The sequence below is a fragment of the Bos indicus genome, chromosome 6 (assembly GCF_029378745.1).
Source record: "Bos indicus isolate NIAB-ARS_2022 breed Sahiwal x Tharparkar chromosome 6, NIAB-ARS_B.indTharparkar_mat_pri_1.0, whole genome shotgun sequence".
NCBI classification, from domain to species: Eukaryota; Metazoa; Chordata; class Mammalia; order Artiodactyla; family Bovidae; genus Bos; species Bos indicus.
This window is the reverse complement of record NC_091765.1, coordinates 19207292-19234228: the sequence shown is the minus strand read 5'-3', so window position 1 is coordinate 19234228 and position 26937 is coordinate 19207292. Positions and strand designations below refer to the sequence as shown.

At 37.6% G+C, this 26937-nt stretch overlaps 1 long non-coding RNA gene across 1 annotated transcript in view; it reads left to right on the top strand.

Moving 5' to 3' along the window:
• LOC139183590 (uncharacterized) overlaps nt 1-26937 on the top strand; it is a 327223-nt gene that overhangs the window by 128471 nt on the left and 171815 nt on the right. The window contains exon 3 of the long non-coding RNA XR_011567087.1: nt 4327-4420. This is a non-coding gene — a long non-coding RNA (uncharacterized lncRNA). The remainder of the gene's footprint in view (nt 1-4326; nt 4421-26937) is intronic.

The window sequence follows — 26937 nt, the reverse complement described above, 5'->3', positions numbered from 1 at the left end:
TTAATTATATTTATGAAGGCCTTATGGAGAAAGGTGCATTTGATTTGTGACTTGAAATGTGCCTAGAACTTTCAGGCAAATGGAGATGTTAGGATGCCTTTAAAGGAGTATTCTCCTTTATTAAGGGAGTATTCTAGTGTTCAGAATTTAGCTACTCCAGAGTTGGGTGATATGTGGCTCCCAAGACTAGATTTTATCTAGTTAATGGAGTCACCCCCTAATAACCTCCTGACCATTTCACCTCTTCTAAAGATGATCTCTGGTGTATATTATCCTGGGTTTTAGCTGACTAGTATGATCATGCTCAACATGTACAGAAACCTAAGTCCAAGAGGTCTAGTAACTTAGATTCTTTCGTGTGTGCCAAAAATTAAAGATAACATGAGCTCACAGGAGAAAACCAGAAGAAAGATTTCAGGGAAAAGCAAAATGTTATTTTTCGAGATAAGTTGTTTCACCCCTGTCTTTCCACCATCCTAATCTGAGTTTGGGTATGTTATGAGTATGTTTATTAGGTTTTGCTGGAAGGTGGAAGAATTTGAAGGACACTTGAGAAATTATATAATTATTACTTTTCCTTTTCAATAAATAGTCGAATGGTTCATTGCTTGGCTTCCATGGCATAGGCTGTATCAGGAATTAATAAAATCTAAAATAAAAGTCTTTTGCCTTTGACTGTGATATAACATCTGCTGTAATTTCCTTTCTGCACTCAGCCACCAGGAGCTTGCTGGAGAAAAGTTACTAAACTCAAAATCATCCCATTGTGTTTATGACAAACTATTGTTCTTAGACCAGTTTGATAAGTATTTACTTCACCTTCCTTTAGGAATATCTTATTTCTCTAAGATTCACCAGCTTCCAAACAAAATGTTTGGCTGTTTTACTCTACTAATCTATTTGACATGCTTACAAATGTCTGAAATTTTATCACACCCAATTCAGGTTGACCTCTGGAACCCCTTACCCCCATATTGAAAACTACTTAATTGGCTCCCTCAGGGACACACAGAAAATTGGATAGTTCCCCTGCTTCTAATCCACTAGGGAACACTATATGTAGTCACTCACCCACTTGCAGAAAGCTGGAAAATTATTACCATGTGAGTAGAAAGAAGTAATAATTACATTTACTTGTTATGGCATGGGTAACTAATTTAAATGCTTTCAGGGACAAGGCAGGTGACAAAAAGCCCACTCAAACTGGCAAGTGAGATTTGCTGAGTGGTGGTGGTTGAGTGTATGATGAACTGCTGCCATTTTATGCACCTTAATGCGTTCAACAATGCATTCAAAATTGTTTAATTGTATTGAGCAGACTGCCAAAATATCTCTGTGGACCAAATGTGCTTCAGAAGCTGAAGTACTTAACCTTTCTGAAAACAAAAATAATGTGAGATTCTTGGGTGAGTGACTGTTAAATGAGACTTAAAACTGTCTGGAAAATAGGAAGCACTCTATAATGCTACCTATTATTATTATATAAGATATATTATACAAGTCTTATTATTATACAAGAAGCCTTCCATTACTCATTGCAAATTTACATTTTCACATGAACTGGAATATTTAATCGGTATCTGTCAATTCTTGAATAACTATTCATCTATTTGACTGTATTTCTGAGCAGCTTCTACCTGCTATTCATGGTCCTGGAGTTGAGAGTTCCAAAGTAAACCAGGTAGATAAAACTCTGTGTGTTACAATGAAAATTCTTATATATGTCTTTTGCAACATATAGTTCTCCAGGTATCTATAAGTAGGATTTCTAGGTACTAGGGAAAAATGTACCTTTAGCATTATAAATTTACAGCATAGAACAGAGTGCAGACTTTAGTATTGTCAGACTTTTCTGACATATACCAAACTATCTCAGTCTTGTTTTACCTTGCACTTTTCCTAATTACAAGTGAGATTGATTATCTAGGCATATATTTATTGAGCATTCAGAGTTTCTCTCCTGTAAATAGTCTCTTACAATTATTAACATCTAATTTCATTGGTTGCCAATATTCACAAATTTTCCTATGGCCAGAAAAGGATCAGATCAGATCAGTCGCTCAGTCGTGTTCGACTCTTTGCGACCCCGTGAGTCCCAGCACATCAGGCCTCCCTGTCCATCACCAGTTCCCGGAGTTCACTGAGACTCACGTCCATCGAGTCAGTGATGCCATCCACCCATCTCATCCTCTGTCGTCCCCTTCTCCTCCTGCCCCCAATCCCTCCCAGCATCAGAGTCTTTTCCAATGAGTCAACTCTTCGCATGAGGTGGCCAAAGGACTGGAGTTTCAGCTTTAGCACCATTCCTTCCAAAGAAATCCTAGGGCTGATCTCCTTCAGAGTGGACCACTTGGATCTCCTTGCAGTCCAAGGGACTCTCAAGAGTCTTCTCCAACACCACTGTTCAAAAGCATCAATTCTTCGGCGCTCAGCCTTCTTCACAATCGAACTCTCACATCCATACATGACCACAGGAAAAACCATAGCCTTGACTAGACGAACCTTTGTTGGCAAAGTAATGTCTCTGCTTTTGAATATTGTTTTTACCTTCCTCTTTGTAATATCAATCCTCTGTTCTCAGATTGAATTTCTCTTTTTTTTTCCCCAAATTAATAATTCTGAACTGTATTTTTCTCATACAAATCAGGTAAAACTTTCATATTTTACATATGTAATTTGTTCTCTGGGACTTCATAATTAACCATCACCAGGAATTTATGCAAATCAAACTATTCGAATTACTGCTAGCTATTATAGTCATCTCAGATACTTTCCTTCTGGTGTAATGCCCTAGACTCCACCTCTATAGCGCTTTTTTTTTTTTTTTTTTTCCAGTTCTCATTGAGATTGTGGAGTCTGTTTTAACTAGCCTTTCATAATAATTCTGAGCTTTGGGAGAGCAGTCAATGTGACTTACAGACACTGATGGTTCCTATACTGATATATATCACAGTATTTTAATAAAGGGAGTTTTTGTTTGTTATCTTTTTAAACCTCTCTTTAAGGATGAAGTTAAGGAAAAAATCGAATGTTGTATATTGGTTTGTTATGATTTCATATCCACTTTTTATTACTAAGTAAAATTGTTTGATCTACTTGTTCATGCTTAACTGAAGTTGTTTTTATCTAAGGGAGAACTTGTGTTGGGAAGGCTGTGTCAGGATGATGTCAGTAAAATTACTATGCTGGTCAGTGTGAACATAGGGAGACTCAACTGTGATGTAATGGATAATACCAAGAATTTGTGAGAACTTGTACTGAGAGTGTTTGGTCTGGGCAAGCCTGATCTTTGCTGATCTGAGTAGCTCTTTGAAGATTTTGAGAGACTTGCTCCCCTGTGATCAGGCTGCTCTTAGTAGGCAGTGGTATTGAACTGTGCAGAAGTCTCAGGAGAAAGAAGGGGCATCTATTCCTGCCTTGGCAAGGCTGCTCCTCATAGGTAGCCACAAAGCTGTGTCATGGTTCTTGGATTAATGACCTTCAGAGCAGACCACCTTGCCTGCCAGTGCCAGCACCTTCATTCCGCTAACATCATGCTCTGATAACCAGAGACTTGATTTGCACTGGCAAGTGGACATCAGCTCTTGGTTGGCTAAGTTGACCCTTTCAAAAACCAACTTGTAGAATTGTACACCTCAACTAAATTTGGACTTTATTTCTTTCACCTCCCCTCTGCCTGGAACAATAGTGTAATTAATCTCTCATTGGTTTGAAGTATGTTATTTCTTTATTGGCCTAATAAGAGATATTATCTTGAATGTTGTTGGCTTGTGAAGTATTATTACTATAAATTATAATTCCCACAGTGAACCTGCATTAAATAAGTTATTGGCAAAGATATTCTCAGTATCTGAGCATAGTTTGTCAGAGAGGAAACAAGGACATATTCATGAATGGTAGCAGCAAAGTTTTATTTTTCCTATTTCTGAAAGCCTTTGAATTCTGTCTTTAATATGCCCAAGGCCTTCTGGCATTCAGATTCCTTTAGAGTGTCAATGTTGGGTTGGGGGTCATTAAATATTCTAATAAAATTTAGGAACATGCTAGGTGTTTCAGGTGGCATGTAGTAAATATATTTTCTGGAAAGCACATTGATTTTGACAAATGCAGACCAACCTAAATTTAATTTTGCCTTCCTTGGTCATGTAGTATGAAAGTTCAAAATAAAAGCTTTTAACAGTATTAATCAGCAAATTCTTGCCTTTTTTTTTTTTTTGGTTTGTTAATCTTTTCTACACAAGTTCAATACAGCATGAGAGGATTTATTAACTACCTCTTAGAAAGGAGCTTCTTCAGGCAAGGAAATAATGACTTTTTTTTTTAAAGCCAGGAAGGAAGGACAACTTCCAAGGAATAAGAACTTCCTTAGGCCATGGAAGTCAGTGGAGGGTGCTTCATAGGAGAGGACGTGGACAGATGGGTGAGTCATTCCTTCCATTCAGTTTCCCCTTTTAAGTAGCCAAAGTCCAGTCTTGGTGATTATTGTCTTACAATAGCAAGCAAAGAATTAAGTTTTATATGACTGGACTGTAAAATCAGTTGAATTTCTACTATTTCATGGTTATCGGTTCATTCTTTAAGGTAGTATTAATAATTTTGGATTTTAAGTTAGGCATTCTTTTCCAGTGTCATGGAAACATCCACCCTACCATAGGGCACTTTAATTCCTCATGCTCTTCAAAATTTATGGTGCCGCTGAGACATTGTTTTAGGTGATACTAAGTGAACATTTTGAATTGGCTATTTTCTGATAGAGCTTCAAAGTTTCAATCCTGGAATACAATATGTGTGTGTGTGTGTGTGTGTGTGTGTGTGTGTGTGTGTGTGTGCGCGCGCAGCTCTGTCTCTATTTGTGTGGATTTATATGTTGCTGCTGTTGTTCAGTCGCTAAGTCATGGTTGACTCTTTGAGACCTCCTGGACTGCAGCATGCTAGGGTCCTTTGTCCTTTGAGTCAGTGATGCTCTCTAACCATCTCATTCTCTGCCACCCTCTTCTCCTTTGGCCTTCAGTCTTTCCCAGCATCACGGTCTTTTCCAATGAGTCGACTCTCTACATCAGTTGGCCAAAGTATTGGAACTTCAGCATCAGTCCTTCCAATTAATGTTCATGGTTGATTTCCTTTAGCATTGACTAGTATGATCTCCTTGCAGTCCAAGGACTCTCTAGAGTCTTCTACAGCACCACAATTTGAAGCATCAATTCTTTGGTGCTCAGCCTTCTTTATGGTCCAACTCTCACATCCAAATATGCATATATGTGTACCTATATGGTATTATTTCTTTTATACCCCACTGTTTCTTTGTAAACAAACGAAACTGATTTTGACTAACTTTAGCAATAAATGAACTTGTTGAAAACATAAGGGAATTTATAGAATTGTTGGAAGGTACAGGATAGAGTGGAAAAATGGGTTGAAACCAAGAATTCTTGAGTGCCAAGAAGCACAGACTCCAGGAGATCTATAGCAACACTAACAGAGCTCTGCCACTGAATTGAATGAGGTGCAGGTTTCTGTCCTATCCTTGCATCATAATTTCAGTACTTAAATCCCACAAGATAGTACCCAACTGTACAAGTTTACTGGGGAGTGAGGAAGGAAGCTGTCATTTTTTTTGAAAGGGAGATTGGATGCCGGGGAACCAAAACTGACAAGAATCTCCTACATGTGGGAAACTTGTGAGCCAATATCACTTTCAAAAATAGATGTAATACTTGGTTTCTGTGCTTTGATCCATTTGAAATATTTTAATACATGATGCTTAATCAATTTATAGTGTCATAATTCAGTATATTTTGTTTTACTTTTTGTTGTCTTGTATTATGCACTCTAATGTCTATTCCTTATACTTCTTTCATTGAAAATCTTCTGGTTTTTAAGTTTATATAAAATAGAAACTCAAAAGTGGGTTTATTTGCAACATGTAAATATTCTTTATTTTTTAACAAACATTAAAGTAATATATTATGCTTTAAATCATTTATTGACATATAAACACTTTTTAAAGGAATTATGTACTGTATACATTTATTTTGTTTTTACAAGAAATACTCTATTTTTGAAACTTTTCCCTTCCTATTGGCTGTAGTCTTAGAGGAGGCTGATACAAAATGGGTCATTTCTGGATTCATTTGGAAAAACTGAATTTGTCTCAATTGACTTGGTAGTGATATACACTTGAGACCCAGAGAACTTCACATATTGTGAAAGTGTCTTTGGTCTCAATGTATGGTCTAATTTCACTGTTATCAAATGGCACAAAATATAAAATTATGTGTGTGTTTGCATGTATGTGGTGTGTATGTTTACGATCTTTTTATGTGAAAAACCCACATCAAACTGACTGTTATACACAAAATATGATGAATTGCATTCCATGAAGCTCCATCACCTCTTTCTGAAAATATAATCTCAGGAGGGATGTGCAATCACAGAGATGAGTCAGGACCAGGAGTACCAAACTGGCAACATTTGCTGAAGGAAAAGTGCCAGAATGGGCTGTAGAGTTGAATGCCAGGAAACTGGAAATCTAAGCTGGAGAGGGGTTTTGAGCCATGCAGTTTGTCGAGAGTTGAAGCGCAAGCAGAAGGCTGCAGTCAGTAGACAGTTGCTAGCAGAAAGGAATGTAAGAGAGGAAACCAAAGGCCAGTCAAGCAGTGGGGTCAGTAGGAAGTAGTAGATGGATATTATGTAGCAGAATATATCTGTTTAGGAGAAGCAAGCCACTTTTGTATTTCTTCTTGTTTACTGGTTCAAATAAACGTGGGTAAGTTTATATTTATAGACGGATCACTTGCTAAAATGGATCCTGACTTGACAAACAAAGATTGAAGACACAGATTGAGGGACAGACACTGGGAACCAGCAGTAGCTTGGAGGAGACCTCTGATGACAAGAGCCTTCGGAAGGAAATAATGTGGGGGTGGGAGATGCTCCTTCATAAAATAAAATGTTGCGGGGGAAACCAATTAAATTACTTTACATTCCTTTCATCCTTTCCGTCTAGCTTTGAGACTGTAAAGAATTCCCAAAGATTGTGTTTTATGATTTGATATAATAATTCATCAGGTTAATAAAATATGTAAGCTAATTATTGCTATTTAGGAAAAAATTAGAAAACTGTTCAGTTTATGTATCTCAGTTCTATCTTTTAGTTATAAAACTATTTTTTTTTTCTGTCAGGAGAAACTTTTTTCTTTTTTAAAATTTCTGTTGAATTACAGTTGCTTTACAGTGTTGTGTGATTGTCTACTTTGCAACAAAGTAGATCAGCCTTGTATGTACATATATCCCCTTTTTTTTTTATTTCCTTGCCATTTAGCTTACCACAGAGCACTGAGTAGAGGTCCCTGAGCTCTACAGTAGGTTCTCATTAGTCATTAATTTTATACATTGTATCCATAGTGTATAAATGTCAACCCCAGTCTCCTAATTCATCCTACTCTTCCTTCCCTTCTTAATGTTCCTATGTTTGTTCTCTACATCTGTGTCTCTATTTCTGTTTTGCAAATAAGAGCATCTATACCGTTTTTCTGGATTCTACATATATATGTTCATATACATTATTTTTCTCTTTTTGACTTTACCCTATATGACAGTCTCTAAGTCCATCCATGTCTTTACAAATGACATAATTTCATTCCTTTTTGTGACTGAGTAATATTCCATTCATACTACATCTTTATCCATTCCTCTGTTGATGGCCATTTAGGTTGCTTTTTTACAATTTTTATTTTGGAATGTTTAAAACATACCCAAAAGTAGAGAAAGTAGCACAATTATAGCCACTTACCCTCTCTTATCTTGAACAATAATAAACTGCCTGCCATTTTTGTGTTCTTTTTGTTCTCAATTATTTTAAAGCAAATACTAGAATCACATTTTTTGTGTGTAAATGCTTCATTACATGTATCTGATAGATTCAGACTTTTTTCCCCAAACATAATACTATCAATATCACACCCCAAAATGTTTACAGTAATTTCTTAAGAATGGTATTTCTTCATCTATAGGAAATATAACTTTTTACTATCTTTTTCTTATATCTATATATCACACAAAATAATTCACCCTCCTGGTAGATAAACATACAAGAGACTCTTTGGGTCTCATTTTTAAACAGACCTAATACTGTTTTCCTAAGATTCTAAGTATTTCTGAAAATACTGACAACCTTATGTTGTGAATATGCTATAGAGTCAGACAGTACATCCATTTTATTTCCTAATACTCTGCTGGTGGCTTTGACATTTCCAGTGAAAAGAGGATAGAGATAATATCAGGGACGATCATGGATGAAAAGAAATATTTCAGTGTTGGAAGAACTGAGTCTGTCCAACTTTGGTTGTTATCTTTGGCTCTGGACTTGTAATTGCTCTTACAGACTGGACAGGAACCAGGTGTGAGGGATGTGTGTTAACTCTCTGTTAACCAGGAACTCTGTTATAGGTGCTAATGTGAGAGACATTAGAGCATAGATTCCTGAGGAAGTCTGAAAAGAGTCTGGAGAAATAATTTTATCCACCTGTTTGCTTCTAGAAACAACCCCACAAAGCCAGCAATACCAGAAAGGAGTTAACATGGAGAACTGCTACTCAAAGTCTTCGCACACATGCTCTTGATTAATTGCAAAAGGATAATATTGGATATAAATTTTCAATTGGGGAAGACAAATATTATTTGATGAGTCTGGTTATTTTCTGAGGGCTTATTTGACCCAGGTCTTATGCTTGAGGTAACGTGAAGTCAGTCTCTACTCTCAAGGCATTTATAGTTCAGTGGTGACCCAGGTCTTATGCTTGAGGTAACGTGAAGTCAGTCTCTACTCTCAAGGCATTTATAGTTCAGTGGACTTGGTAAAAGAGGGAAGTACTTTATAGTTATCCATTCATGCAGCATGTTGTTCTTGTTGCTGTTCAGTTGCTAAGTCACGTCCAACTCTGCAACCCCACGAACTGTAGCAAGCCCGGCTTCCCTGTCCTTCACTATTTCCCTGAGTTTTCTGAAATTCATGTCCACTGAGTCAGTGATTCCATCCAACCATCTTACCATCTGTTGCCCCCTTCTCCTCTTGCCCTCATTCTTTCCCAGCATCAGAGTCTTTTCGCATGAGTTGGTTCTTCACATCAGGTGGCCAAAGTATTGAAGGTCAGCTTTAGCATCAGTCTTCCCAATGAATATTCAGGACTGATTTCCTTTAGGGTTGACTGGTTCGATCTCCTTGCTGTCCAAGGGACTCTCTAGAGTCTTCTCCAACACCACAGTTCAAAAGCATCAACTCTTCAGTGCTCAGCCTTCTTTATAGTCCAACTCTCCCGTCTATACATGACTACTGGAAAAACCAGAGCTTTGACTAATGAAACATATACATTTTAAAATTCTAGAGTTGAAGTAAAGGCTGGTTTGACTAGAGAATAGTAGAGGGCCAAATAGAAGTCATGCAACCCATTTAATAAATTAGGTATGGAAGAAGTGAATATCAAAATTAAATAATAAGGAATCTTTTCTTGTTCACATGATTTCTAATGGGCTTTGTGCTTTTTGAGAGATTATAGACAAATTAGTCCAAGGCAGATGCCATATAGAGAAAATGCTGAGTCAGAGAAAGACAGAGGCATTGGAGTCAGATGGACTTAGGTTTGCATAATCTTTCTTCAATTTAGTTACCTGTGTGATCTTTCACATACTGACTATTAAAAAAAAACTCAATATGCTCAGTTACTTAGTTACTTCACAGGAATAAAAATTTTAACATAAAAGATTGATAGCAATAAACATAAAAAGCATCTAACATTCCATCGATGTTAGTTTCATTTCCTATGTCCACCAATAGAATAGAATAGCCTTGGAATGACTTCGATATGGAGAGATGGGTGGAAGGAGTATTGTTACTAAGGTCGAAATAATGAAAATTTATTGGAAAACTGTATATTAAGGCTTTTAAATGAGCCCAGAAAAGATCCTACTGAGAGCATAGATTTTATCTTATTCATTTCCTTATTTTACCAGCACCTGGATCAGAATTTTCAACAAGGTAGATGATCAGTAAAACTAGTTGCGTAGTGAATGGCGGCTGCTGCTGCTGCTGCTGCTGCTGGTGGTAATTCACACCAGTTGTGTCCAACTCTGTGCGGCCCCCTAGACAGCTGCCCACCAGGCTCCTCCGTCCATGCGATTTTCCAGGCAAGAGTACTGGAGTGGGTTGCCATTGCCTTCTCTGTTAGTGAATGGCAAAAACTGTTTCTTAAGATTGAAGTCTGAAAACACTTAAGATGACTGCTACCTTAAGTATGATTGTGTCACTTGTAGCAGACCAACTATGCTACCCAAAACCAGTAGAAAAGCTATAGATTAGATAGATAGTATATATAATGTCATATGTACATATAGATGAAACTATATGCATGTCATTTTTTGAGACATTAGAAGATGGCTTTGGCAGCAAAACTTCAGAAGCAAAAATTAAAATATTTTTGGAGATTCTGAGTACATTTTCTCTTTCAGGTCATTTGTTAATTCAAAAAGCAGTAGAGACCAAAAAATGGGGCAGAACATGGCTGCTTAGAAGTAGAAAAGCCAGAAGGGTTTTCAGCAATTTTATAGTCCTGGAGAGACCAAAACTGGAATGAGGCTACCAAGGCAACAGGGCTTGAGGGACTAGGGGTCTGGAGTGAGCCCTAGTGAGAAACTCAACACTAGTTTCTCCCTCAAGACATTTGCTAATTTTTAAGCACCACAGAAAGGGAGGCTAAAAGTCAAGCAGAAAGTAGCTGAAAGGCAAAACTGAGTTTGTCTTTTTTTTTTTTTTTGCTGTATTGTATCCTGGAAAGGCAGAAGTTCTAATTTAGGATAATTCAAGGGGGAGGAGCTCTCAAGACTCTAATTTGCAAACCTAGAGAATATATCCTAGGAGGTACTGCAAAGGTAGACTGGGGCTGGCTAGACACAAAGCCCAACACCACTCAGCTTGGCATTTGGTTAGACTGGGGTGCTGTATCACTTTTCTGTCTGCCTTCCAGTGCAGAGTGAATTCACTACACGGGAAGATAATATCACCCTATATACCTATTAGTTCTTATGCAAAATGTTTTATCTTCAATAAAAAAAAAATTACCAACAAACCTTAAAATACAATGAAGAGGAAAAGAGACAATAGGAAGACACCTACAGTGAAAGAAGGTACTAGTTCAGTTCAGATCAGTCACTCAGTCACATCTGACTCTTTGTGACCCCATGGACTGCAGCACGCCAGGCTTCCCTGTCCATCACCAACTCCTGGAGCTTACTCAAACTCATCTCCATCAAGTCAGTGATGCAATCCAACCGTCTCATCCTCTGTCGTCCCCTTCTCCTCATGTCTTCAATTTATCCAGCATCAGGGTCTTTTCCAGTGAGTCAGTTCTTCTCATCAGGTGGCCAAAGTATTAGAGTTTCAGCTTCAGCATCACTCCTTCCAATGAATATTCAGGACTGATTTCCTGGCAGTCCAAAGGACTCTCAGGAGCCTTCTCCAACACCACAGTTCAAAAGCATCAATTCTTCAGCTGTCAGCTTTCTTTATAGTCCAACTCTCACATCCATACATGACTATTGGAAAAACTATAGCTTTGACTAGACGGACCTTTGTCTAGATGGTCTCCTGTCCACAGTTGTTCGGCAGAGAGTTGTGATTTCGGAGTTCTCGCAGGAGAAGATGAGTGCACGTCCTTCTACTCTGCCATCTTGTAGACATCACTGATTCTTGATGTTGCCTCAGGCCCGTTCCCGTTCCCAGTGACCTCTCATTGGGCCAAAGGAAAGGTCCTGGGATCTAGGATGCTGTTCTTCATCTGCTCCTCTTCCCCCAGGCAGCCTCGTAGCCTGGCAGCTACGACAGAGGATGTGGTTCCAGCTCAGCGGAGAGATACTTCCTGGTTCCTGCTGCCACTCCCTGCCCTGGGGAGTAAGGTATGGTGAAGGCACTAGGGTCATCAGATACATAATGATGGATTATTATTTCCAGGAAAGTAGAAGAAAAGATGAGGAATTACACAAATGAAATGGGACATAATAAAACATTTATAATGCTAGAACTGAAAACTACCTGCAGTGACAAAAAGAGCTTAATGGATGGATTTAATGGCATAGGTTACACAGTGAAGAGAAGACTGGAAGGTTTTCCTGTGTATTGTCAGTTCCCAGTACATCATTGCAGGGCTACTGTTCTGTGGGTATTGGCTGCTACTAGCTCACAGCTACCTCCTTTTCTGGAGAAATACCAGAACCATGTCACCCAGACATGTGGGGGAGTTATACTATCCCCAGGGGGTGAGCCACAGCCAGTATATGTGTGTGTGTGTGTGTGTGTGTGTGTGTATGTATTTTAATTGTGGAAGAGACACATAATATGAGATCTGCAATTCTTAACAAATGCAGCTAATTCACAGGGGATATAAAATCTCAAACTCCCTCAGGCAGACAGGTTTAGGTATTCCTTGTTCCCCAGAGTATTGTGGTATCTGGCTACGGTTAGGCTGCAGCTGAACCTAAATCTTTGCTCGGCTCTTCTTCCTTTGCAATTCTGCATCTTTCTTCCTTCAAGGTTTCTCCATAAAGTACTCCCAATAGATCACTTGCACAATAATCCTTATTTCATGCTCTGCTTCAAAGGGATATGGCATAAGAAAGAGTAACATTTATTAATGATAGAAGGCCAGTTCACCAGAAGATATTAATTCTAAATTTGAGTTTACCTGATGGCATAGCTTCTAAAAATGTAAAAACAAAAAAGGAATGCAAACATTCATAACATTTATAAACAGAAGCCTATAAAATGTTAGTGAAAGAAATGAATAAATTGAGAGAAATGTCAAGTTTATGGATTGGCAGATTCAACAGCATAAAGATCTCAGTTCTCATCAGGAAGGATCATGAGTTTTCTGGGGTATATTTTGTGTTCAATTTCTTGATCTGTAAGGTAGTTATATGCATGTATTTCACTTTGTAAAAATATGTAGTTTTTGAAAATACAGAGATGATTCTGAACAACTCAAATGTCAAATGTAGGAAGAAAATAAATGCTTTAAGATCCCTTTTGTTACCCCTAAATATTTTATGGCAGTATTATTTTTACCTCACACCTTAAATATTGATTACTTCTTTTGAACCATATCATGAATGCTTATCTCCTTGAAAGAGTAATATGTTTTTAAAAGCAGGCTTTTAAATTTATAGCTCTCATTGTGTGTGTGCTAAGTTGCTTCAGTCATGTCTAACTCTTTGCTACCCATGGACTGTAGCCCCCGAGACTCCTCTGTCCATAGGATTCTCCAGGCAAGAATACTGGAGTGGGTAGCCATTCCCTCCTCCAGGGGATCTTCCCAACCCAGGGATCGAACCCACATCTCTTATGTCTCCTGCATTGGCAGGCGGGTTCTTCACTGCTAGTGCCTCCAGAAAAGCCCGTAGCTAATATAATGGTAGGCTTTCATCACCCATAGCTAATATAATGGTAGGCCTATAAGAAGGTCCAGTAATATGTGGTTGCTTGTTGGGAGAAACACCAGCCATGGTCACTGAGCATCCTTGAACGTTCTGAGTGTCTCAGAAATGCAAGACCCTGACTGTTCTTTACCTGGGTTATCTCTTGGAATTGTCTTTGCAGGAAACAACCTTGAAGGATAAGGTAACACCTTCCTCTGCGCAAAGAGCAGGCTTACTTTTGCTCACAATAAAAACAGTAAATCCTGAAGTCCAACCTTCTCCTCCTATAATGCAACCTATTGAGCACATTTGCATCATTTAGGGCCATCAGCATTGTCCTTGTCTGTGGGACTTGTGAGACATGCAGAAGAGCATAAATGAAAATGAAGCTCTGGGTAATAAAAATCTTTTATCTTTGACATAGCAGTCTAGCATTTTCTGCCATTGTCCATGAAACAGAAATGAAATGGATAGAATCTTGTACAATTCTTGATATCAATCTAGTGACTTAACGTATAGGGAAGCAAATAGGGAAAAAGAAGAAGGAATAATGTCAGAAACAGATTATAGCTCTAGTCAGGATAAAGATGAAGTATCAATATTACAAAATTAAATGATACACATGTGAAATACAGGTAGAATCTCAAATTCTTTGTGCAGCATGTCTTGGATGCAAAATAACTGGTAGACAACCATGAAGAGGAAGACAGCCTGGTCAGAAAAGTAAGTGTGTAAATTCACCTTTTGGTGATGTGTTAAATAATGAGATTAGAAAAAATCCAGATACATAGGACTTTAGAAAGATAGTATTAAAAATATCCTCATCAGGTATGGAAAGGAAGAAAAGGAAAATCTTTTCCTTAGCCACCACCAACACCAGGAAAAACCTTCATCCATTTAGATCAGATCAAGTCACTTAAAAAACATTTTAGTGAACATCTTCCTCTCTAAAGAATGGGCTGTACAATAAGCTGCTGACTCTGACAGGTGGTAGGAATTCAAGACTAGATTCTGGTGGAAGGCAGGAAAAAATTTAGAAAAATAACCCATAGGAATCCCTGGGTAAGAGCAAGTGATGACTTCAGAACTTGTCAGGAAGGTTAATGCATTCAGAATTAGGTACTTGAAGTTTTGGTTTCCATATAGAGTTCACTAGTAGAAGAGACCTAAGCAAATTCCCAGAAAAATGAAGCTATCCTATGAGATGTAAGCTAAAATTCCAGCAGAGATTTGTGTATCTTTACCTATAAATAGTTGAAGAATCAAGAGCAAAGCAAAACAAAATAGCTTAGAAAAAATGTCCTCTCTAAGGAAGCAGATGTATAAATTGAAGAGAGTTGATCCTGACTGTTGGATGTTGAGAGGAGAGAGTCAGAGGCTGACAAAGGATATGAAGAGAAGTAGAGAAGGGACCAAGAGTCTTCAGGGCATTCATACTAAGATCAATAAGGACAGAAAGAAAATGGTCAATCCTGTCTAATATGTTTAGGAAGTGAAGGGGAAAAATAAATCTCTTAGAGAAATACTGTCCCCCAAAGATATAATGCAAGCAATATTTGCAATTTTAAATATTCTAATAGCCACATTAGAAATGTAAAAGGAAACAGATCTTAACTTTAAGTTCATACTTTATTTAATCTAATATATCCGTATTATTATTTCAAAATGTAATCAATATAAAGATTAAGATATTTTACATTGCTTTTCTTATCATGTCCAAACTGATATGAATACCTTACAATACCTCTCTGTTGGACTAGCCTCATTTCAAGTGTTCAATTGTTATATGGAGCTATGCCTACCTTATTAGATAGTGCAGATCTAAACTAGGAAATACATGATTATTAAACTCAATGAGGGGATTAGGAAAAATTTTAAGAAATATAAAATTCTGTGTGAAGTTTCAATTAAAGAACTTGGCGTTGGGAAAAAATATTTAGAAAAGGAGAGGATATTAAATATAAACTCTCATTGGTAGAATGAGAAAGGTTTCTTTTTAAGGAAAGGTAAATGCTCAAAATTCTCCTAGCCAGGCTTCAGCAATATGTGAACCGTGAACTTCCTGATGTTCAAGCTGGTTTTAGAAAAGGCAGAGGAACCAGAGATCAAATTGCCAACATCTGCTGGATCATGGAAAAAGCAAGAGAGTTCCAGAAAAACATCTATTTCTGCTTTATTGAATATGCCAAAGCCTTTGACTGTGTGGATCACAATAAACTGTGGAAAATTCAGAAAGAGATGGGAATATCAGACCACCTGACCTGCCTCTTGAGAAATCTGTATGCAGGTCAGGAAGCAAGAGTTAGAACTGGACGTGGAACAACAGACTGGTTCCAAATTGGATAAGGAGTACGTCAAGGCTGTATATTGTCACCCTGTTTATTTAACTTATATGCAGAGTACATCATGAGAAACGCTGGACTGGAAGAAGCACAAGCTGGAATCAAGATTGCAGGGAGAAATGTCAATAACCTCAGATATGCAGATGACACCACCCTTATGGCAGAAAGTGAAGAGGAACTCAAAAGCCTCTTGCTGAAAGTGAAAGTGGAGAGTGAAAAAGTTGGCTTAAAGCTCAACATTCAGAAAACGAAGATCATGGCATCTGGTCCCATCACTTCATGGGAAATAGATGGGGAAACAGTGGAAACAGTGTCAGACTTTATTTTTCTGGGCTCCAAAATCACTGCAGATGATGACTGCAGCCATGAAATTAAAAGACACTTACTCCTTGGAAGGAAAGTTATGACCAACCTAGATAGCATATTCAAAAGCAGAGACATTACTTTGCCAACAAAGGTCCGTCTAGTCAAGGCTATGGTTTTTCCTGTGGTCATGTATGGATGTGAGAGTTGGACTGTGAAGAAAGCTGAGCACCGAAGAATTGATGCTTTTGAACTGTGGTGTTGGAGAAGCCTCTTGAGAGTCCCTGGGACTACAAAGAGATACAACCAGTCCATTCTGAAGGAGATCAGCCCTGGGATATCTTTGGAAAGAATGATGCTAAAGCTGAAACTCCAGTACTTTGGCCACCTCATGCGAAGAGTTGACTCATTGGAAAAGACTCTGATGCTGGGAGGGTTTGGGGCCAGGAGGAGAAGGGGACGACAGAGGATGAGATGGCTGGATGGCATCACTGACTCGATGGACGTGAGTCTGAGTGAACTCCGGGAGTTGGTGATAGACAGGGAGGCCTGGCGTGCTGCGATTCATGGAGTCGCAAAGAGTCAGACACGACTGAGACTGAACTGAACTGAACTAGAAATTAGAGTGGAGAAAGACAAAAGTAATTTTCCTTCCTGATATATATAACTCCTATGCTGTATGTTGGGGTCAGTAATTTCTATAAGTAAAAATGTGTGTAAATAGAGTCTTTGAAGGGAGATAGTCTTAAGAATTATCTTAAGAATGATGGACATGAGTTTGAGCAAGCTCCCGGTGTTGGTGACAGATAGAGAAGCCTGGCGTGCTACAGTCCATGAGGTTGCAAAGAGTCAGACATGACTGAGCAACTGAACTGACTGACTGACTGATTCTTAAGGGTTAGAATGAATTTTTAAAATAATTGCAATAGCCAACACAATATTGTAAAGCAATTATCTTCCAATTCAAAAAAAAAAAAGAATTAATTTCCTGAGCAAAAAATAAATAACAGAGAGAGAGAGATGATATAAGATTAAGCAAATTGGTAGAAAAAAGTATATGAAGTTTGGGAAAATAGTAGCTATTTGTTAAATGCAATATCTGGTACATTTTTAAATTTTTAATTTGAAATAATATTTCACTTGCAGAACAGTTGCAAAGATAGTGCCAAGTATTCTTAAGAATATTTAATTTGTGAATTTTGTACCTCTCTGGTCCAATTTAACTGTTTCTCTAAACAAATGGAGATGCAACTGGTCATGATTGTAGCAAGAGAATTTTGACAAATAATAGTTTGTCTATTTTCCCTATAATAGACAAAGCAAAAGCAGCATATCAATAATAATTTTAATACTACAGATGTATTAAGGTTAAATTCACTTTTTACATGTTTGCTTGATAGCCAAATTGAGAGTTCTTTGAAAGTTAGAGCATCTTATTATGAAGAATCTCCAAAATGTGCTCTTTTACCTCTAAAGGCAACACTCGTTAATGGGTACCATGCAAAACACTATTGTTCTGAAACTCCCCAAACTCTGTCATATTCTTCTAAATACTTTATAATAAGTTCATATTTTTTTATTAGTGATCTCATTCATAAAGGGCTTCCCTAGTGGTTCAGCAGTAAAAAATCTGCCTGCCACTGCAAGTGACACAGAGACATGGATTTGATCCCTGGGTCGGGAAGATCCCCCTGGAGAAAGAAATGACAACCCAGTCCAGTATTTTTGCCTGAAAAATTCCATGGATAGAGGAGCCTGATAGCCTGCAGTCACTGGGTAACAAAGAGTTGGACACATCTGAGCACACATGCATAAAGCTCTGGAGGTAAATATCTTTGAGATTCCAACTCTGTTTCCGAATTTCTTATAAAGTTCCCCTTGTAGATCCATCTATCAAAAAGATCAAGTTTAAAAAAGAAAGAGAAATAGGAAGAAAAACTCTTCAGCTTTCACTATCCATCTATGTCAATGCATTTAATAAAGAAGTTCTTAGGAATTAACTCTGAGTGGCTGTCCTCGAACCCTTCACAGAGCATATCTGATTATTGCTGATGTCAGATTTTATTCCCATTATTCTTGGAGGCCAGCTCAGATTACGCCTTGAACATGACTCTTTTCAAATAGGACTTAGATTGTCAGAGAAAAGTATAAACAAAAGTGAAGTGTGGGCCAAAGTAAATATTAATTTAAAAACTCGAACTCTGGGTCCAAAATGAAGTAAATTTTTTGGCTAATATCTGCAATTTTGCTAAGCTGTCTGCATTTGGAGTAAATGAGGAAGAGGCGGGGAAAAGAGCTGAGGAGAGAAGATGTTGGTGCTAATAAGCACAACCTAGGAGAGAAAGCAGCCTTAGAGAAGTGAGATGTGTATTCTCCTCAGTAACCCAATGCTAATCTGGCCATGACCATTTCTTCTGCAGCCCCAGTTTATCCGAGCTTGTGGGAGTCTGGGGTCTTCTGTGGATCATGGAGTTGCTTTCTCTAGGCCACCAATGTAGGCTTTCTTCTAAAAAACAAAAAAAAGGAGGCTGTGCTGTGCAGCCTCTGTCATCCTTATAACAGGTCAAATTGGTTCTGTCTTTTCCCATAGAGTTCTGTTCAGTCTTCTGAAATTGAGCCATTAGAGCGAGTCCTAGGGGAGAAATTTCACTGCCAAGGAAGATGTCACACTAGTAATTTATTTCTTTATGGGCTGAAGGCTTTCTCATGTAATTGGAAAGATGTCTTCCAGTCTTTGACTTAATGCACTTTATAATTAATCAAGTGCTTCCATAGTAAATGGATGCATTTATCTTCAGAGTAATTAGCCTGTGAGGAGAGCACAGCAGGTATTAGTATTGTTTATTTTATAAATTAGTAAACTGAAGCTTAAATAGTTTTATTAATTTGTTAGTTCTTTTAAAAAAATAAGAAAAGAACAAGAAACAAAGGGGTCAGATAGAGTCTTTTACCCCCAGGTAAATGAGACTTATTTGCAGAATTGCAGTTTCAACCTCTCCCAGAAGTGTGACCTTAAAACAGACAGTCTGAAATTTCCTGATCAGCACTTGTGAGGTAATATGCGTAATAAGACCTCTGCCTTTCCTTTTCCCCCAAAAGAAGATGACCTGAATGAATGGGTAAACACAGCAATAACTGTGAATAGATCCATTCCCTGGTTAGAAGTAAGTACATATGAAGATATAATAGTGGAACCTGCACAACTCAGGTTTGGACTTGAACCCACAGGCTAGAACTGGAACTGAGCCAAAACCCACACTGGGACTTCAACCCACTGTCTTTTCATTGAAACTGCACGCTGAGTTTACTGAAACTCAAGTTATTTACTGAAGTGCAGAAAGAATTCAGAGACAAAGTGATAGGTAAGAAGTGGGTTTATTCAGAGAGGTACACATTCTTTTGATAGAATGCAGTCCATCTCAAAAGGTGAGAGTGGCCATGGAGAGAAACATATTCCACAGAGTGTGGGTTATCTCAGAATGTCAGATGCCCCAAAATAAGGGGTGGTTAGTTTTTATGGGCTGGATAATTTCATAGGTGAATGAGTGGGAGGATTATTCTCTTTTGGAGAAGGGGCAGAGATTTCCTGGAACACTGACCACTTTTTGACCTTTGATGGTGAGCATCAGAACTGTTAGGACAGCTGTGTGTATGTTGTTTAGAATATGCTAATATATTATAATGAGCAACTTGTATATTATAATATACAAGTCTCAAGGTCTACTGGAAGTCAAATCTTCCACCATCTTGGACTTAGTTGCTTCTAACTAGTTTATGTCTTATTCAAAGGCCCTATCATTCTTTGGAAGGTTTGTGCCCTTTGTCTCCTATTGCAAGAGGAAACCTCTCCTTAATTCTTAGAGACATTGTAGATTTTGTTGTTAAGACAACAGTTGCCTAATAAAGACTTTTTAGACTCTGTGGCCAAGAATTATTTTTTATAAAAAAATGATTCTTGATTATCTTTTAGCAGAACAAAGAGGGTCTGTGCTGTGGCCATCACCATCAATTGTTCCTGAATTGGCACTTCTAGGGAAGTTGAAACTCAGTTATATAAGATCATTGAGCAAGCCACTTGGCTTTATTAAAAGGTGATTCCTTCAATGGTGTCTTTTTAGATTGGTTTGGGTCTTGGGGACTATGGCTCTGAAGTACATTCCAAATACTGGAAATTATCCTGCTTAAAATCTCCCTGGTGTGTTATATTCTCTCAAAAGCTTTAAAAATACCAAGCAAATGATCTTCCTACTACTGGAGTATCACAGAAGGAACAGAGAAGGATGAAATTAAAACTTGTGAACCAGAAGTGGTGACCTGGGAATATCACATGGAGTAAGGTCAAGGTGTAAGAACTATAGAGTGGTAGCTCAGAGTGGCACTACTGCCTTATTATTATTATTTTTAATCAGGTCTCTAAGTTAGACAGAGAGGAACAAATTGTTTATTGTTTGTTTTGTTTTTTTAAAAAGGCCCTAAATGAAGTCACTTATCCTCAGGACAACAAATTGTTGGTGTTGTTTAGTTGCTAAGTTGGCCATGTCCAGTTCTTTTGCAGCCCCATGGACTCTAGCCTACTAGGCTCCTTCTATCCAGGGATTTCCCAGGCAAAAATACTAGAGTGGGTTGCCATTTCTTTCTCCAGGGGTTCTTCCCCACCCAGAGAACAAACCCACATCTCGTGTCTTGGCAGTTGGATTCTTTACCACTGAGCCACGGGAGAAACCCAACCAAGGCCTAATTGCAGATTTATCCTCTCCCAGGAATGTGACCTTTAAGCCAACAGCCTGAAGTTTCCTGATTAGCACTAATGAAGTAGTCTACATAATAAAACCATTGCAGTTCCCTTCCCCCTAAAAGATGACTTGGCCTGACAGTTCTTTTCTCTTTAATAATCATTTCTTTGTTCCAGCTTACTTCCACTTATAAAAATCTTTGGTTTGTACAGCTCCTTAGAGTATCTCTCTATTTGCTAGATGAAGTGCTACCAGATTCATAAATTACTTTAAAAAGTCAATTAAATCTGCAAATTTATTTAGTTGAATTTTGTTTTTTAATAGTACTTGTATAATTTATCCCCTTGTTCCATAGTCTTTCTATCATATTATTCACAATTATTTTTATTTTTTTAATTCTTTTAGTCAAAATATAGATTTAAGTATGAAATACCTTTACTTTAAAATACATTTTGAACAGCCTCATAATACATGTTTTAAAATGACTAGAGAGTTATTGTTATGGACTGTTTTCATGCAAATCAAATTTAAAAACTGAAAATGCGTAATTATCCTAAAACTCTGATGTAGCAATGCTATAAATTCTGTACCATTTTAGTCTTTAGCCTGTCTTCTAGAACTTTTCATGAATCTTTGCATCTGCTGCAATTATTTTCAATAAAAGAAAGCTCTTCATTTGGTATTTTCTTCAGTGGTTGGAAATCTGTTATGAAACACAAATAGCAAAAACACATTAGTTAATGATAACTAAGTAATGGGTCACATTTTCAAATTTGGGTAACTGTTGTATCTAGGAAAAATGTACATAAATACTAACATTGAAAAACTTGCTGTACTCTGGAAACCAGCATCTTGATGCTAATGCCTCTCTGTGTATATTCACAAAAATAAATTATGATAAATTATATGCTCACAACACAAAAGTTTTTGACCATTTAGGAAATGATCTTCCATTGCCTGCATTTTTCAAATCTGTACCTTGACATATAATTTAGAATAATTAAATGGTGAAATTAGGAAAAAAAAATCAAGGATGTTAGCAGGCCTTTCTTAACTTTCCAAATAGATGCAGTGCATATGACTGATATTTAGGAATAAGTTCCATATACAGAGGAGCCTGGTAGACTGCAGTTCATGGGGTCACAAAGAGTCACACACAACTTAGTGACTGAATAACAACAAATAATGAGTTTAACTGAATTATTTTTTCAATGCATTTTGAGTTCAGTTCAGTTCAGTCACTCAGTCATGTCTGACTCTTTGCGACCCAATGAACCTCAGCACGCCAGGCCTCCCTGTCCATCACCAACTCCTGGAGTCCACCCAAACCCATGTCCATTGAGTCGGTGATGCCATCCAACCATCTCATCCTCTGTCTTCTCCTCCTGCCCTCAATCTTTCCCAGCATCAGGGCCTTTTCAGATGAGTCAGCTCTTCGCATCAGGTGGCCAAAGTATTGGAGTTTGAGCTTCAACATCAGTCCTACCGATGAATACCCAGAACTGATCTCCTTTAGGATGGACTGGTTGGATCTCCTTGAAGTCCCAGGGTTCAGTATTTCCATTTCAGATACGGAAAATATCAAGGGAATACTTTCAAGAGATGAAAACTTACTGCTATAAGAAAAGAAATATGTTTCAAATACTTCAAAGAAACTAACTTCACATTCTAAATATTTCTACGAGGTTAAAAAAAAGGAGGGAAGATAAGTATGTCACTCAACATTTCAAAAAAAAATTTAACATGGAGCATAGATACAAAATATTCTCAAGGCCCATGTATTCTGAGTAACAATAAAAATGTATAAGAAAAATTTACTACGTGGATATGAACCTTGAACACAGTAGTCATATGATATGAAAATTTATTAAAACTAAATTTGAAGTTGTTTGATAGGACTGGTGAATTTTACATACCACTGCTATCTACCTGGAGAAGTGGTATAAAAAGGCAAAAAACCCAAAATATTAGAATATTTCATCACTTAGATGACATAAGTTTTGGAATAATCTTAGTTACTTGATAATCGCTGACTGGTCTTATTGTCAGACTAATATATAACCGGCTAGAGGGATTATGAATCTCAAATAGTGGTTGAGAAATCTTAGAGGAGCAAATGAAGTGTTCATTAAAAAAATGGCATACTGATGTGTTGTTGTTATTGTTTAGTTTCTAAATTGTGTCTGACTCATTGAGACACCATGAACTGCAACACGCCAGGCTTCCCTGTCCATCACCAACTCCCAGATCTTGCTCAAACTCAGGTCCATTGAGTCGGTGATACCATCCAACCGTCTCGTCCTCTGTCACCGCCTTCTCCTCTTGCCTTCAGTCTTTCCAGCATCAGAGTCTTTTCCAATGAATCAGCTCTTTGCATCAGGTGGCAAAATATTGGAGCTTCAGTTTTAGTACCAGTCCTTCCAATGAATATTCAGGTTGATTTCCTTTAGGATCCACTGGTTTGATCTCCTTGCTATCCAAGTGTTTCTTAAGAGTCTTCTTCAGCACCATCGTTCGAAAGCATCAATTTTTCAGTGCTCAGCCTTTTTTATGGTCTAGCCCTTACATCCATACATGACTTCTGGAAAAGCCATAGCTTTAACTATATGGATCTGTGTAAACAAAGTGATGTCTCTGCTTTTTAATATACTGCCTAGGTTTGTCATAATTTTTCTTCCAAGGAGCCAAGCATCTTTTAATTTCATGGCTACAGTCATGGTCTGCAGTGATTTTGGAGCTTTTCCAGTCCTGAGGCCACTACTATGTTTTCCAATTTGTTGTCATATTGAGTGCAGCACTTTAACAGCATCGTCTTTTAGGATTTTAGATAGCTCAACTGGAATTCCATCACCTCCACTTGCTTGGTTCATAGTGATGCTTCCTAAGGCCCACTTGACTTCGCATTCCAGGATGTCTGGCTCTAGGTGAGTGATCACACCATCATGGTTATCTGTATCATTAAGAACTTTTTTGTACAGTTCTTCTGCATATTCTTGCCACCTCTTCTTAATATCTTTGCTTCTGTTAGGTCCTTGATGTTTTTGTCCTTTATTGTGCCCATCTTTGCATGAAATGTTCCGTTGGTATCTCCAATTTTCTTAAAGAGATCTCTGGTCTTTCCTATTCTGTTGTTTTCCTCTCTCTGCATTTTTCACTTGAGAAAATGTTCTTATCTCTACTTGGTATTCTCTGGAACTCTGCATTCAGTTGGGTATATCGTTCCCTTTCTTTCTTTCTCCTTTGCCTTTTACTTCTCTTATTTTCTCAGGTATTTGTAAGGCCTCTTCAGACAAGCTCTTTGCCTTTTTGCATTTCTTTTTCTTGGGGATGGTTTTGGTCACCATTTCCTGGATAGTATTATGAACCTCTGTCCATAGTTCTTCAGGCACTCTGTCTACCAGATCTACTCCCTTGAATCTGTTGGTCACTTCCACAGTATAATCATAAGAGATTTTATTTAGGTAATACCTGAATGGCCTAGTGGTTTTCTCTACTTTCTTCAATTTGAGCCTGAATTTTGAAGTAAGGGCTGATGATCTGAGCCACAGTCAGCTCCAGGTCTTGTTTTTACTGACTATGTAGGGCTTCTCCATCTTCGGCTGCAAAGAATATAATCAATCTGATTTCAGTATTGACCATCTGGTGATATCCGTGTGTAGAGTCTTCTCTTGTGTTGTTGGAAGAGGGTGTTTGCTATGACCAGTGCATTCTCTTGGCGAAACTCTTATTAGCTTTTGCCCTCCTTCATTTTGTTCTCCAAGGCCAAAACTTGCCTGTTACTTTAGGTATCTCTTAACTTCCTGCTTTTGCTTTCTAGTCCCCTGTGATGATAAGGACAACTTTTTTCGGTGTTAGTTCTAGGAGGTCTTGTAGGTCTTCACAGAACCATTAAATTTCATTCTCTTTGGCATTAGTGGTTAGGGCATAGACTCGAATTCCTGTGATATTAAATGGTTTTCTTTGGAAGCAAATAGAGATCATACTGTCATTTTTGGGATTGCAAGCAAGTACTGCATTTTGGACTCTTGTTGACTATGAGGGCTACTCCATTGCTTTTAAGGGATTCTTGCCCACAGTAGTAAATGTATTGGTCATCTGAATTAAATTCACCCATTCCTGTCCATTTTAGTTCACTGATTTCTATCATGTCAATGTTCAATCTTGCCATCTCCTGTTTAACCACATCCAGTTTACCCTGATCATGGACCTAAGATTCCTATGCAATATCTTTCTTTATAACACTGGATTTTACTTTCACCACAAGACACAACCACATCATAGTTTATCAAAAATGTTTGTTGAATGAAATAATTCAACACTAAAATAAAAATCATTTTAAGGGTTTTAAATAACTATCAGCATGAAATGAGCTGTGAGCATTTAAATAACTGTGAGCATGTTTAAATAACATGGCATGAAAGTAATAATGACTTGATTGAAATTATGTTTAAGCCTACAATAAAAGTTTTTTTGCCATAGACATAAATCATTAAAACTGAGGAAGTGATGCTTTATACTTGAGAAAATTATTCAATAATCTCTGATAAATGCAATTCAGCTTAACATCTTATCTTTTGAATGCAAAATTTAAGAGTTATAAACAAATAACCTGCACTTATTGATTTTGGAAATTGGATAGATGTTCTCATGACAGATTTCAGGGACATTTTTTCTCAATCACTATGACAAGATGCTTTTGAATTTTCCTTTAAATTGTCACTTTATTAATTCACTTATTTGTTTTGAACATAGTCTATAGCTAATGTGGTGATTTGTCATCTAGGGAAATATAATCTTGGATTAGGTTCAGAGTATCACAGCGCATGTATTTGTGAGTGTGTGTTTGCCGGGAGCAGGAGGTGGGGTTGTTGAAACTCTGTGTGGTATCAAGTACAGGCTCAATGGAATTTCCTTTGTTTTCTAACCACAGGTATATTACAGTACAGGAATGTTGAGAGGCCCAGTGAGGAACGGGAGCAAACAGTGTTTTAGATGTCAGGAGCACTGGAACCCCTAACCCCCATTAATAAGATAACACTGGTTATTAATCTATACTACCTTATGTCTGTTTCCTCATTTCTGTGGTGAAAGGCTTGGACTTAGTGAAACTGAGTTCTATGACTCACATACTTTTCTTTTTTTTTTTTTAAATAATTCCTACTTAGCCGACTTGAGTTGTACCTTTGTTTCCTTAAAATGTGTACATTTGATATTGATCATTTTTTAAATGAGTTATTGGTGATCAAATTTAATCTTCGCGCAATATTTCATTCTGAAAAATTCCAGTGAAAGTGTAGTTGCTCAGGCTTGTCCAACTCTGCAACCCCATGGACTGTAGCCTGCCAGGCTCTTTTGTCCATGGAATTCTCTAGGCAAGAATACTGGAGTGGATTGCCCTTTCCTCTCCAAGGGATCTTCTTGACCCAAGTATCCAACCAGGGTCTCCCACATTACAGGTAGATTTTTTACTGTCTGAGCCACAAGGGAATCCACCCCCATGCACCCCTCAAATTCCTCTAATGGCATTAAATTCCATATTTTTCCAAAAGTTGTTGAAATTGAGTCATTTGTCTCTGAAAACTAATTTAACTTTGATAACTGGGGCAAAGCCTTTGAAAAAATCTGATAATTTTAAATTGCCACACAGTTAGAAGAGAACTCTGTCTTTCTCTTCTGACTCTCTCTGTGCATCTCTGTTACTTTATTTCTCTCATATATGCACACACACAAAATATAAAAATCTGTTCCTTTATTTAAAAAATTTTTATTTAACACTGGATAATAAGTAAACTAGAATAGCTCAGTCTCAATTTTTAAAGTATGCAAATAACTTGCATACTTGCCTCAAGTATTAGGTAAAATAAATGTTTGTCAGTGCTTTGAAGCAAAAACTAATTAATACATTATAACTTTTTTTGAAATATGACACAGAAAAGTACAGTTTTGTAAGTATAGAATTATCAAAAAGTGAAAAAAGACAGAATTACCACTTAAATTTAAATAAAAAATGGAACATTATCAGACAGTATCTGCAGGCAGAAAGAGAGGGGACGACAGAGGATGAGATGGTTGGATGGCATCACTGACTCAATGGACAT